General features: G+C 42.8%; 1 protein-coding gene across 1 annotated transcript in view; it reads left to right on the top strand.

Moving 5' to 3' along the window:
• The window catches only part of LOC145878573 (glutamate receptor 2-like), a 104,293-nt gene that overhangs the window by 15,226 nt on the left and 76,677 nt on the right, over positions 1–12,390 (top strand). The window lies entirely within an intron of this gene.

Genomic DNA, 12,390 nt, shown 5'->3' with positions numbered 1-12,390 from the left:
CTTTCAGAGGACGTCCTCCAACCTATCAGAGCTCTTGCAGCATGAACTGACATGTTGTCCACCCAATCAAAGGATCAGAGAATGAATCTAGTACTGAAAGCATCTCTCTAGCAAAGAGAGAGAAAGACAATAGTTGAACAGTTTTTTACACATTCATTTCTGCCTAAATTAAGGAGAAGCGAGAGAGAGAGAGGAGAGCTAGATATATTTTGTAGTATATACAGTTGAAGTCGGAAGTTTACATATACCTTTGCCGAAACTCAGTTTTTCACAATTCCTGATATTTAATCCTAGTAAAAATCCCCTGTCTTAGGTCAGTTAGGATCACCACTTTATTTTAAGAATGTGAAATGTCAGAATAATAGTAGAGAGAATTATTTATTTTAACTTTTATTTCTTTCATCACATTCGTAGTGGGTCAGAAGTTTACATACACTCAATTAGGGTCAAACATTTCAGGTAGCCTTCCACAAGCTTCCCACAAGAAGTTGGGTGAAATTTGGCCCATTTCTCCTGACAGAGCTGGTGTAACTGAGTCAGGTTTGTAGGCCTCCTTGCTCGCACACACTTTTTCAGTTCTGCCCACAAATTTTCTAAAGGATTGAGGTCAGGGCTTTGTGATGGCCACTCCAATACCTTGACTTTGTTGTCCTTAAGCCATTTTGCCACAACTTTGGAAGTATCCAAACTTCATGGTTGGGATGGTGTTCTTCGGCTTGCAAGCCTCCCCCTTTTTCCTACAAACATAACGACGGTCATTATGGCCAAACAGTTCTATTTTTGTTTCATCAGACCAGAGTACATTTCTCCAAAAAGTACGATCTTTGTCCCCATGTGCAGTTGCAAACCGTAGTCTGGCTTTTTTATGGCGGTTTTGGAGCAGTGGCTTCTTCCTTGCTGAGCGGCCTTTCAGGTTATGTCGATATAGGACTCGTTTTACTGTGGATATTGATACTTTTGTACCTGTTTCCTCCAGCATCTTCACAAGGTCCTTTGCTGTTGTTTTGGGATTGATTTGCACTTTTCGCACCAAAGTACGTTCATCTCTAGGAGACAGAACGCGTCTCCTTCCTGAGCGGTATGACGGCTGCGTGGTCCCATGGTGTTTATACTTACGTACTATTGTTTGTACAGATGAACGTGGTACCTTCAGGCGTTTGGAAATTGCTCCCAAGGATGAACCAGACTTGTGGAGGTCTACAATTTTTCTTTATGAGGTCTTGGCTGATTTCTTTAGATTTTCCCATGATGTCAAGCAAATAGGCACTGAGTTTGAAGGTAGGCCTTGAAATACACTGACAGGTACACCTCCAATTGACCTGGGGCGGCAGGTAGCCTAGTTGTTAGAGTGTTGGGCCAGTAACAAAAAAAAAGTTTGCTAGATCGCATCTCCCGAGCTGACAAGGTAAAAATCTCTCGTTCTGCCCCTGAACAATGCAGTTAACCCACTTTTCCTAGGCCATCATTATAAATAAGAATTTGTTCATAACTGACTTGCCTCGTTAAATAAAGGTTAAATAAAATACTAAGAAGAGACTTGCTTGGACCAAGAAACACGAGCGATGTTCGTCTTGTTTTTCAAGTCAACCAGCATTTTGTCTCGGCTTCTGTTTTTTCCAAGTCTTTCTTTTTCTCGCCCTCCTGGTTTTGACCCTTGTCTGTCCTGACTCTGAGCCCACCTGCCTGACCACTCTGCCTGCCCCTGACACTGAGCCTGCCTGCCGTCCTGTACGTTTGCCTCGACTCTGGATTATCGATCCCTGCCTGCCTTGACATGTCGTTTGCCTGCCCCTGTTGCTGTAATAAACTTGGTTACTTCAACACAGTCCGCATTTGGGTCTTACCTGGAAACCTGATAGCAACAAGTAATCAGCATATGTGGGAACTCCTTCAAGACTGCTGGAAAAGCATTCCAGGTGAAGCTGGTTGAGAGAATGCGAAGAGTGTACAAAGCTGTCATCAAGGCAAAGGGTGGCTACTTTGAAGAATCTCAAATATAAAATATATTTAGATTTTTTTAACACTTTTTTGGTTACCACATGATTCCATATGTGTTATTTTATAGTTTTGATGTCTTCACTATTATTCTACAATGTAGAAAATAGTCAAAATAAAGAAAAACCCTTGAATGAGTAGGTGTGTCCAAACTGTTGACTGGTACTGTATATATATATATATATATATATATATATATATATATATATATATATATATATATATATATATATATATATATACAGTACCAGTTATATATATTATGTTTATATATATATACATATATATTAACATAATATGCTGCCCTCAACCCTGCACCTTAGAGGCTGCTGCCCTCAACCCTGCTCCTTAGAGGCTGATGCCCTCAACCCTGCTCCTTAGAGGCTGCTGCCCTCAACCCTGCTCCTTAGAGGCTGCTGCCCTCAACCCTGCTCCTTAGAGGCTGCTGCCCTCAACCCTGCACCTTAGAGGCTGCTGCCCTCAACCCTGCTCCTTAGAGGCTGCTGCCCTCAACCCTGCACCTTAGAGGCTGCTGCCCTCAACCCTGCACCTTAGAGGATGCTGCCCTCAACCCTGCACCTTAGAGGCTGCTGCCCTCAACCCTGCACCTTAGAGGCTGCTGCTCTCAACCCTGCTCCTTAGAGGCTGCTGCCCTCAACCCTGCACCTTAGAGGCTGCTGCCCTCAACCCTGCTCCTTAGAGGCTGCTGCCCTCAACCCTGCACCTTAGAGGCTGCTGCCCTCAACCCTGCTCCTTAGAGGCTGCTGCCCTCAACCCTGCACCTTAGATGCTGCTGCCCTCAACCCTGCTCCTTAGAGGCTGCTGCCCTCAACCCTGCACCTTAGAGGCTGCTGCCCTCAACCCTGCTCCTTAGAGGCTGCTGCCCTCAACCCTGCTCCTTAGAGGCTGCTGCCCTCAACCCTGCTCCTTAGATGCTGCTGCCCTCAACCCTGCACCTTAGAGGCTGCTGCCCTCAACCCTGCACCTTAGAGGCTGCTGCCCTCAACCCTGCTCCTTAGAGGCTGCTGCCCTCAACCCTGCTCCTTAGAGGCTGCTGCCCTCAACCCTGCACCTTAGAGGCTGCTGCCCTCAACCCTGCACCTTAGAGGCTGCTGCCCTCAACCCTGCTCCTTAGAGGCTGCTGCCCTCAACCCTGCACCTTAGAGGCTGCTGCCCTCAACCCTGCACCTTAGAGGCTGCTGCCCTCAACCCTGCTCCTTAGAGGCTGCTGCCCTCAACCCTGCTCCTTAGAGGCTGCTGCCCTGTGTACATTGATATGGAATCACTGGTCACTTTAATGTTTACATACTGCTTTACTCATATCATGTGTATATACTGTATTCTATTCTACTGTATTTTAGTCAATGCCACTCTGACGTTGCTCGTCCTAATGTTTATATATTTCTTAATTCCATTATTTTACTTTTAGATGTGTGAATTGTTAGATATTACTGCACTGTTGGAGCTGGAAACACAAGCATTTAGTTAGATATTACTGTTGGAGCTGGGAACACAAGCATTTAGTCAGATACTAGTGTTGGAGCTGGGAACACAAGCATTTAGTTAGATATTACTGCACTGTTGGAGCTAAAAACACAAGCATTTAGTTAGATATTACTGTTGGAGCTGGGAACACAAGCATTTAGTTAGATATTACTGCACTGTTGGAGCTGGGAACACAAGCATTTAGTTAGATATTACTGTTGGAGCTAGAAACACAAGCATTTAGTTAGATATTACTGTTGGAGCTGGGAACACAAGCATTTAGTTAAATATTACTGCACTGTTGGAGCTGGGAACACAAGCATTTAGTTAGATATTACTGTTGGAGCTAGAAACACAAGCATTTAGTTAGATATTACTGCACTGTTGGAGCTAGGAACACAAGCATTTAGTTAGATATTACTGCACTGTTGGAGCTGGGAACACAAGCATTTAGTTAGATATTACTGCACTGTTGGAACTAGAAACACAAGCATTTAGTTAGATACTACTGCACTGTTGGAGCTGGAAACACAAGCATTTAGTTAGATATTACTGTTGGAGCTGGGGACACAAGCATTTAGTTAGATATTACTGCACTGTTGGAGCTAGGAACACAAGCATTTAGTTAGATGTTACTGTTGGAGCTAGGAACACAAGCATTTAGTTAGATATTACTGTTGGAGCTGGGAACACAAGCATTTAGTTATTAATTACTGTTGGAGCTAGGAACACAAGCATTTAGTTAGATAATACTGTTGGAGCTAGAAACACAAGCATTTAGTTAGATATTACTGTTGGAGCTGGGAACACAAGCATTTAGTTAGATATTACTGCACTGTTGGAGCTAGAAACACAAGCATTTAGTTAGATATTACTGCACTGTTGGAGCTAGAAACACAAGCATTTAGTTAGATATTACTGTTGGAGCTGGGAACACAAGCATTTAGTTAGATATTACTGTTGGAGCTGGGAGCACAAGCATTTAGTTAGATATTACTGCACTGTTGGAGCTGGGAACACAAACATTTAGTTAGATATTACTGTTGGAGCTGGGAACACAAGCATTTAGTTAGATATTACTGTTGGAGCTGGGAACACAAGCATTTAGTTAGATATTACTGTTGGAGCTAGAAACACAAGCATTTAGTTAGATATTACTGCACTGTTGGAGCTAAAAACACAAGCATTTAGTTAGATATTACTAATACTTTTAGATGGGTGTATTGTTATGAATTGTTAGATATTACTGCACTGTTGGAGCTGGGAACACAAGCATTTCGCTAAACCCACAATAACATCTGCTAAATATGTGTATGTGACCAATAAAATTAGATGTAATTTGTCAGTCACCTTGATTTCTTTCATTAATCTCGACCTGTTGCACCTACTTTGTAAAATTCCTAGGTAGTAGCAACCTCTTGATCGGTACAGGGAACATTCTAGTATTATGTAGAAGCCTAAACCCATCACTGTTACATTGAACTGGGTGAATGACAGTATCCTAAACCCATCACTGTTACATTGAACTGGGTGAAGGACAGTATCCTAAACCTATCACTGTTACATTGAACTGGGAGAAGGACCAGTATCCTAAACCCATCACTGTTACATTGAACTGGGTGAATATGAAGGACAGTATCCTAAACCCATCACTGTTACATTGAACTGGGAGAATGACAGTATCCTAAACCCATCACTGTTACATTGAACTGGGTGAAGGACCAGTATCCTAAACCCATCACTGTTACATTGAACTGGGAGAAGGACCAGTATCCTAAACCCATCACTGTTACATTGAACTGGGTGAAGGACAGTATCCTAAACCCATCAATGTTACATTGAACTGGGTGAAGGACAGTATCCTAAACCCATCACTGTTACATTGAACTGGGTGAAGGACAGTATCCTAAACCCATCACTGTTACATTGAACTGGGAGAATGACAGTATCCTAAACCCATCACTGTTACATTGAACTGGGAGAAGGACCAGTATCCTAAACCCATCACTGTTACATTGAACTGGGTGAATATGAAGGACAGTATCCTAAACCCATCACTGTTACATTGAACTGGGTGAAGGACAGTATCCTAAACCCATCACTGTTACATTGAACTGGGTGAATATGAAGGACAGTATCCTAAACCCATCACTGTTACATTGAACTGGATGAATGACAGTATCCTAAACCCATCACTGTTACATTGAACTGGGTGAAGGACAGTATCCTAAACCCATCACTGTTACATTGAACTGGGTGAAGGACAGTATCCTAAACCCATCACTGTTACATTGAACTGGGTGAATATGAAGGACAGTATCCTAAACCCATCACTGTTACATTGAACTGGGAGAAGGACCAGTATCCTAAACCCATCACTGTTACATTGAACTGGGAGAAGGACCAGTATCCTAAACCCATCACTGTTACATTGAACTGGGTGAATATGAATGACAGTATCCTAAACCCATCACTGTTACATTGAACTGGGTGAAGGACAGTATCCTAAACCCATCACTGTTACATTGAACTGGGAGAATATGAAGGACAGTATCCTAAACCCATCACTGTTACATTGAACTGGGTGAAGGACCAGTATCCTAAACCCATCACTGTTACATTGAACTGGGTGAATATGAAGGACAGTATCCTAAACCCATCACTGTTACATTGAACTGGGTGAAGGACAGTATCCTAAACCCATCACTGTTACATTGAACTGGGTGAAGGACAGTATCCTAAACCCATCACTGTTACATTGAACTGGGTGAAGGACCAGTATCCTAAACCCATCACTGTTACATTGAACTGGGAGAAGGACCAGTATCCTAAACCCATCACTGTTACATTGAACTGGGTGAAGGACAGTATCCTAAACCCATCACTGTTACATTGAACTGGGTGAATATGAAGGACAGTATCCTAAACCCATCACTGTTACATTGAACTGGGTGAAGGACAGTATCCTAAACCCATCACTGTTACATTGAACTGGGTGAAGGACAGTATCCTAAACCCATCAATGTTACATTGAACTGGGTGAATATGAAGGACAGTATCCTAAACCCATCACTGTTACATTGAACTGGGTGAAGGACAGTATCCTAAACCCATCACTGTTACATTGAACTGGGTGAATATGAATGACAGTATCCTAAACCCATCACTGTTACATTGAACTGGGTGAATGACAGTATCCTAAACCCATCACTGTTACATTGAACTGGGTGAAGGACAGTATCCTAAACCCATCACTGTTACATTGAACTGGGTGAAGGACAGTATCCTAAACCCATCACTGTTACATTGAACTGGGTGAATATGAAGGACAGTATCCTAAACCCATCACTGTTACATTGAACTGGGGATGAAGGACAGTATCCTAAACCCATCACTGTTACATTGAACTGGGTGAATATGAATGACAGTATCCTAAACCCATCACTGTTACATTGAACTGGGTGAATGACAGTATCCTAAACCCATCACTGTTACATTGAACTGGGTGAAGGACAGTATCCTAAACCCATCACTGTTACATTGAACTGGGTGAAATGAGGCCAGTATCCTAAACCCATCACTGTTACATTGAACTGGGTGAATGACCAGTATCCTAAACCCATCACTGTTACATTGAACTGGGTGAAGGACCAGTATCCTAAACCCATCACTGTTACATTGAACTGGGTGAATGGGACAGTATCCTAAACCCATCACTGTTACATTGAACTGGGTGAAGGACAGTACCTCCTAAACCCATCACTGTTACATTGAACTGGGTGAAGGACAGTATCCTAAACCCATCACTGTTACATTGAACTGGGTGAATGAGGCAGTATCCTAAACCCATCACTGTTACATTGAACTGGGTGAATGACAGTATCCTAAACCCATCACTGTTACATTGAACTGGGTGAATGACAGTATCCTAAACCCATCACTGTTACATTGAACTGGGAGAATGACAGTATCCTAAACCCATCGCTGTTACATTGAACTGGGTGAATGACCAGTATCCTAAACCCATCACTGTTACATTGAACTGGGTGAAGGACAGTATCCTAAACCCATCACTGTTACATTGAACTGGGTGAATATGAAGGACCACTATCCTAAACCCATCACTGTTACATTGAACTGGATGAATGACAGTATCCTAAACCCATCACTGTTACATTGAACTGGGTGAAGGACAGTATCCTAAACCCATCACTGTTACATTGAACTGGGTGAATGACAGTATCCTAAACCCATCACTGTTACATTGAACTGGGTGAAGGACAGTATCCTAAACCCATCACTGTTACATTGAACTGGGTGAAGGACAGTATCCTAAACCCATCACTGTTACATTGAACTGGGTGAATATGAAGGACAGTATCCTAAACCCATCACTGTTACATTGAACTGGGTGAAGGACCAGTATCCTAAACCCATCACTGTTACATTGAACTGGGTGAATGACAGTATCCTAAACCCATCACTGTTACATTGAACTGGGTGAAGGACAGTATCCTAAACCCATCACTGTTACATTGAACTGGGTGAATATGAAGGACAGTAACCTAAACCCATCACTGTTACATTGAACTGGGTGAATGACCAGTATCCTAAACCCATCACTGTTACATTGAACTGGGTGAAGGACCAGTATCCTAAACCCATCAATGTTACATTGAACTGGGTGAATATGAAGGACAGTATCCTAAACCCATCACTGTTACATTGAACTGGGTGAAGGACAGTATCCTAAACCCATCCCTGTTACATTGAACTGGGTGAAGGACAGTATCCTAAACCCATCACTGTTACATTGAACTGGGTGAAGGACCAGTATCCTAAACCCATCACTGTTACATTGAACTGGGTGAATATGAAGGACAGTATCCTAAACCCATCACTGTTACATTGAACTGGGTGAAGGACAGTATCCTAAACCCATCACTGTTACATTGAACTGGGTGAAGGACAGTATCCTAAACCCATCACTGTTACATTGAACTGGGTGAATGACAGTATCCTAAACCCATCACTGTTACATTGAACTGGGTGAATGACAGTATCCTAAACCCATCACTGTTACATTGAACTGGGTGAATGACAGTATCCTAAACCCATCACTGTTACATTGAACTGGGAGAATGACAGTATCCTAAACCCATCGCTGTTACATTGAACTGGGTGAATGACCAGTATCCTAAACCCATCACTGTTACATTGAACTGGGTGAAGGACAGTATCCTAAACCCATCACTGTTACATTGAACTGGGTGAATATGAAGGACCACTATCCTAAACCCATCACTGTTACATTGAACTGGATGAATGACAGTATCCTAAACCCATCACTGTTACATTGAACTGGGTGAAGGACAGTATCCTAAACCCATCACTGTTACATTGAACTGGGTGAATGACAGTATCCTAAACCCATCACTGTTACATTGAACTGGGAGAATGACAGTATCCTAAACCCATCACTGTTACATTGAACTGGGAGAATGACCAGTATCCTAAACCCATCACTGTTACATTGAACTGGGTGAAGGACAGTATCCTAAACCCATCACTGTTACATTGAACTGGGTGAATATGAAGGACAGTATCCTAAACCCATCACTGTTACATTGAACTGGGTGAATATGAATGACAGTATCCTAAACCCATCAATGTTACATTGAACTGGGTGAAGGACCAGTATCCTAAACCCATCAATGTTACATTGAACTGGGTGAATGACAGTATCCTAAACCCATCACTGTTACATTGAACTGGGTGAAGGACCAGTATCCTAAACCCATCACTGTTACATTGAACTGGGTGAAGGACCAGTATCCTAAACCCATCACTGTTACATTGAACTGGGTGAAGGACCAGTATCCTAAACCCATCACTGTTACATTGAACTGGGTGAATATGAAGGACAGTATCCTAAACCCATCACTGTTACATTGAACTGGGTGAAGGACCAGTAACCTAAACCCATCACTGTTACATTGAACTGGGTGAATATGAAGGACAGTATCCTAAACCCATCACTGTTACATTGAACTGGGTGAAGGACAGTATCCTAAACCCATCAATGTTACATTGAACTGGGTGAATATGAATGACAGTATCCTAAACCCATCACTGTTACATTGAACTGGGTGAATATGAAGGACAGTATCCTAAACCCATCACTGTTACATTGAACTGGATGAATGACAGTATCCTAAACCCATCACTGTTACATTGAACTGGGTGAATGACAGTATCCTAAACCCATCACTGTTACATTGAACTGGGTGAATATGAAGGACAGTATCCTAAACCCATCACTGTTACATTGAACTGGGTGAATGACAGTATCCTAAACCCATCACTGTTACATTGAACTGGGTGAATATGAATGACAGTATCCTAAACCCATCACTGTTACATTGAACTGGGTGAAGGACAGTATCCTAAACCCATCACTGTTACATTGAACTGGGAGAAGGACCAGTATCCTAAACCCATCACTGTTACATTGAACTGGGAGAATATGAATGACAGTCATCCAATATGATGTAATAGAAATAAGGCCGTAAAAAAAACGATCATCCTCCCTCATGTTAAACGGCACCGACCTCCATTACTCTGGATCAGAAGGTTGTGTGTTTGATCCCAGTCGTAGCCCTAAAACCTCCACTGATGTCCATTACTCTGGACCGGAAGGTTGTGTGTTCGATCCCAGTCGTAGCCCTAAAACCTCCACTGATGTCCAGTACTCTGGATCAGAAGGTTGTGTGTTCGATCCCAGTCGTAGCCCTAAAACCTCCACTGATGTCCATTACTCTGGACCTGAAGGTTGTGTGTTCGATCCCAGTCGTAGCCCTAAAACCTCCACTGATGTCCATTACTCTGGATCAGAAGGTTATGTGTTCGATCCCAGTCGTAGCCCTAAAACCTCCACTGATGTCCATTACTCTGGACCAGAAGGTTGTGTGTTCGATCCCAGTCGTAGCCCTAAAACCTCCACTGATGTCCATTACTCTGGATCAGAAGGTTATGTGTTCGATCCCAGTCATAGCCCTAAAACCTCCACTGATGTCCATTACTCTGGATCATCTGCATATAAATGGATGAGAGAGCTTCCTACTGCCTGAGCAATGTTGTTGATGTAAATTGAGAAGAGCGTGGGGCCTAGGATCTATACTCCTTAGAATGGAATGGTCTACCGTTTCAACAGCTTTGGCAAAGTCAATGCAAATAGCAGCACAGCATTGCTTAGATTCTTAGAATCAAGGGCAAGTGTGACATCATAGAGGACCTATAAGGTTGCAGTGACACATCCATAACCTGAGCTGAAACCAGATTGCAGACCAGAGAGACACTATAGACATCAAGAAAGCCAGTCAGTTGATTATTGACACGTTTTTCCAACACTTGTGATAAACAGGACAAAAATAGAAATAGGCCTATAACAGTTAGGATCAGCTTGATCTCCCCCCTTTAAATAAAGGATGAACCGTGGCTGCCTTCCAAGCAATGGGAACCTCCCCAGAGAGGAGAGACAGGTTAAACAGGTCAGAGATAGGGCTTGGCGATGATAGGGGCAGTAACCTTAAAGAAGAAAGGTTCTTAACCATCTGAACCAGATGATTTTTTGGGGTCGAGTTTAAGGAGCTCCTTTAGCACCTCGGAATCAGTGACCGCCTGCAGAGAGAAACTTTGTAGCGGGCCAGTGGAAAAGAGGGTGGAGCATTGGGGATAGTCACATTAGAAGGGAGATGAGGAACTGTTGGACGGTCAAGGAGGCGTGGCTGAGTCAAATAGGAATCCTGACTTAATGAAGTGGTGATTAAAGAGCTCAGCCATGTGCTTCTTGTCAGTAACAACCACATCATCAACATTAAGGGACATGAGCAGCTGTGAGCAGGAGGGTTTATTCTCCAGGTCTTTAACTGTTTTCCAGAACTTCTTGGGGTTAGACCCACAGAGAGAGATCTGCTCCTTAAAGTAACTAGCTTTGGCCTTCCAGATAGCCTGAGAGCATTTATTTCTAGTTTGTCTGAACGAGAGCCAGTCAGCCTGAGTATGTGTGTGCCGAGCAATTTGCCAAATGGGATTCTTGAGGTGGAGTAACTCCGCCAGATCACGGTCGAACCAGGTGCCGAACCTGCTTTTAATACTGAACATATCAAAAAATAAGGTCCAAGCGTCTTCGACAGTCAAGCTGATTCTATACCAATTTACAGACGCCAGGTCATGAAGGAAGGCTTGCTCATTAACATTTTATAGCAAGCGTCTATGACCAGTCAGGACTCTACTGTGTTTTATTTTGCTCTGTAGTCTACTTTGCGCTCTGCTCTACTCTAATCTACTCTACTCTACTCTGTGTTCTGCTCTAATCTACTCTACTCAGCTCTGTGCTCTACTCTGTTTTACTCTACACTCTGCTCTTCTCTGGGATCTACCCTGCTGTATTGTGGTCTGCTCTGCTCTATTCTACTCAGCTCTGCTCTACTCTCTGTTTTACTCTGATCTGCTCTGTACTACACTCTGCACGACTCTACGCTGTACTCTGCTCTACTCTGCTCTACTCTGTTCTACTCTTCTCTGTTTTATTTTGCTCTGTGCTATACTCTGCTCTAAACTACTCAGCTCTGTGCTCTACTCTGCTGTACTCTACTATGCTCTAAAATACTCTGCTCTGTGCTCTACTCTGCTGTACTCTAATATACTCTCCTCTACTAATATACTCTCCTCTACTAATATACTCTCCTCTACTAATATACTCTCCTCTACTAATATACTCTCCTCTACTAATATACTCTCCTCTACTAATATACTCTCCTCTACTAATATACTCTCCTCTACTCGTCTACTTGACTATACTCGGTGTGCTAATCTACTCTGCTCTGTACTCCACTCTGCTATACTCTG

This window comes from Salmo salar, chromosome 04 (genome assembly GCF_965601325.2).
Source record: "Salmo salar chromosome 04, fSalSal1, whole genome shotgun sequence".
In the NCBI taxonomy this organism is placed as follows: Eukaryota; Metazoa; Chordata; class Actinopteri; order Salmoniformes; family Salmonidae; genus Salmo; species Salmo salar.
The sequence above is the reverse complement of the archived record's forward strand: the minus strand, read 5'-3'. Positions and strand labels throughout refer to the sequence as shown.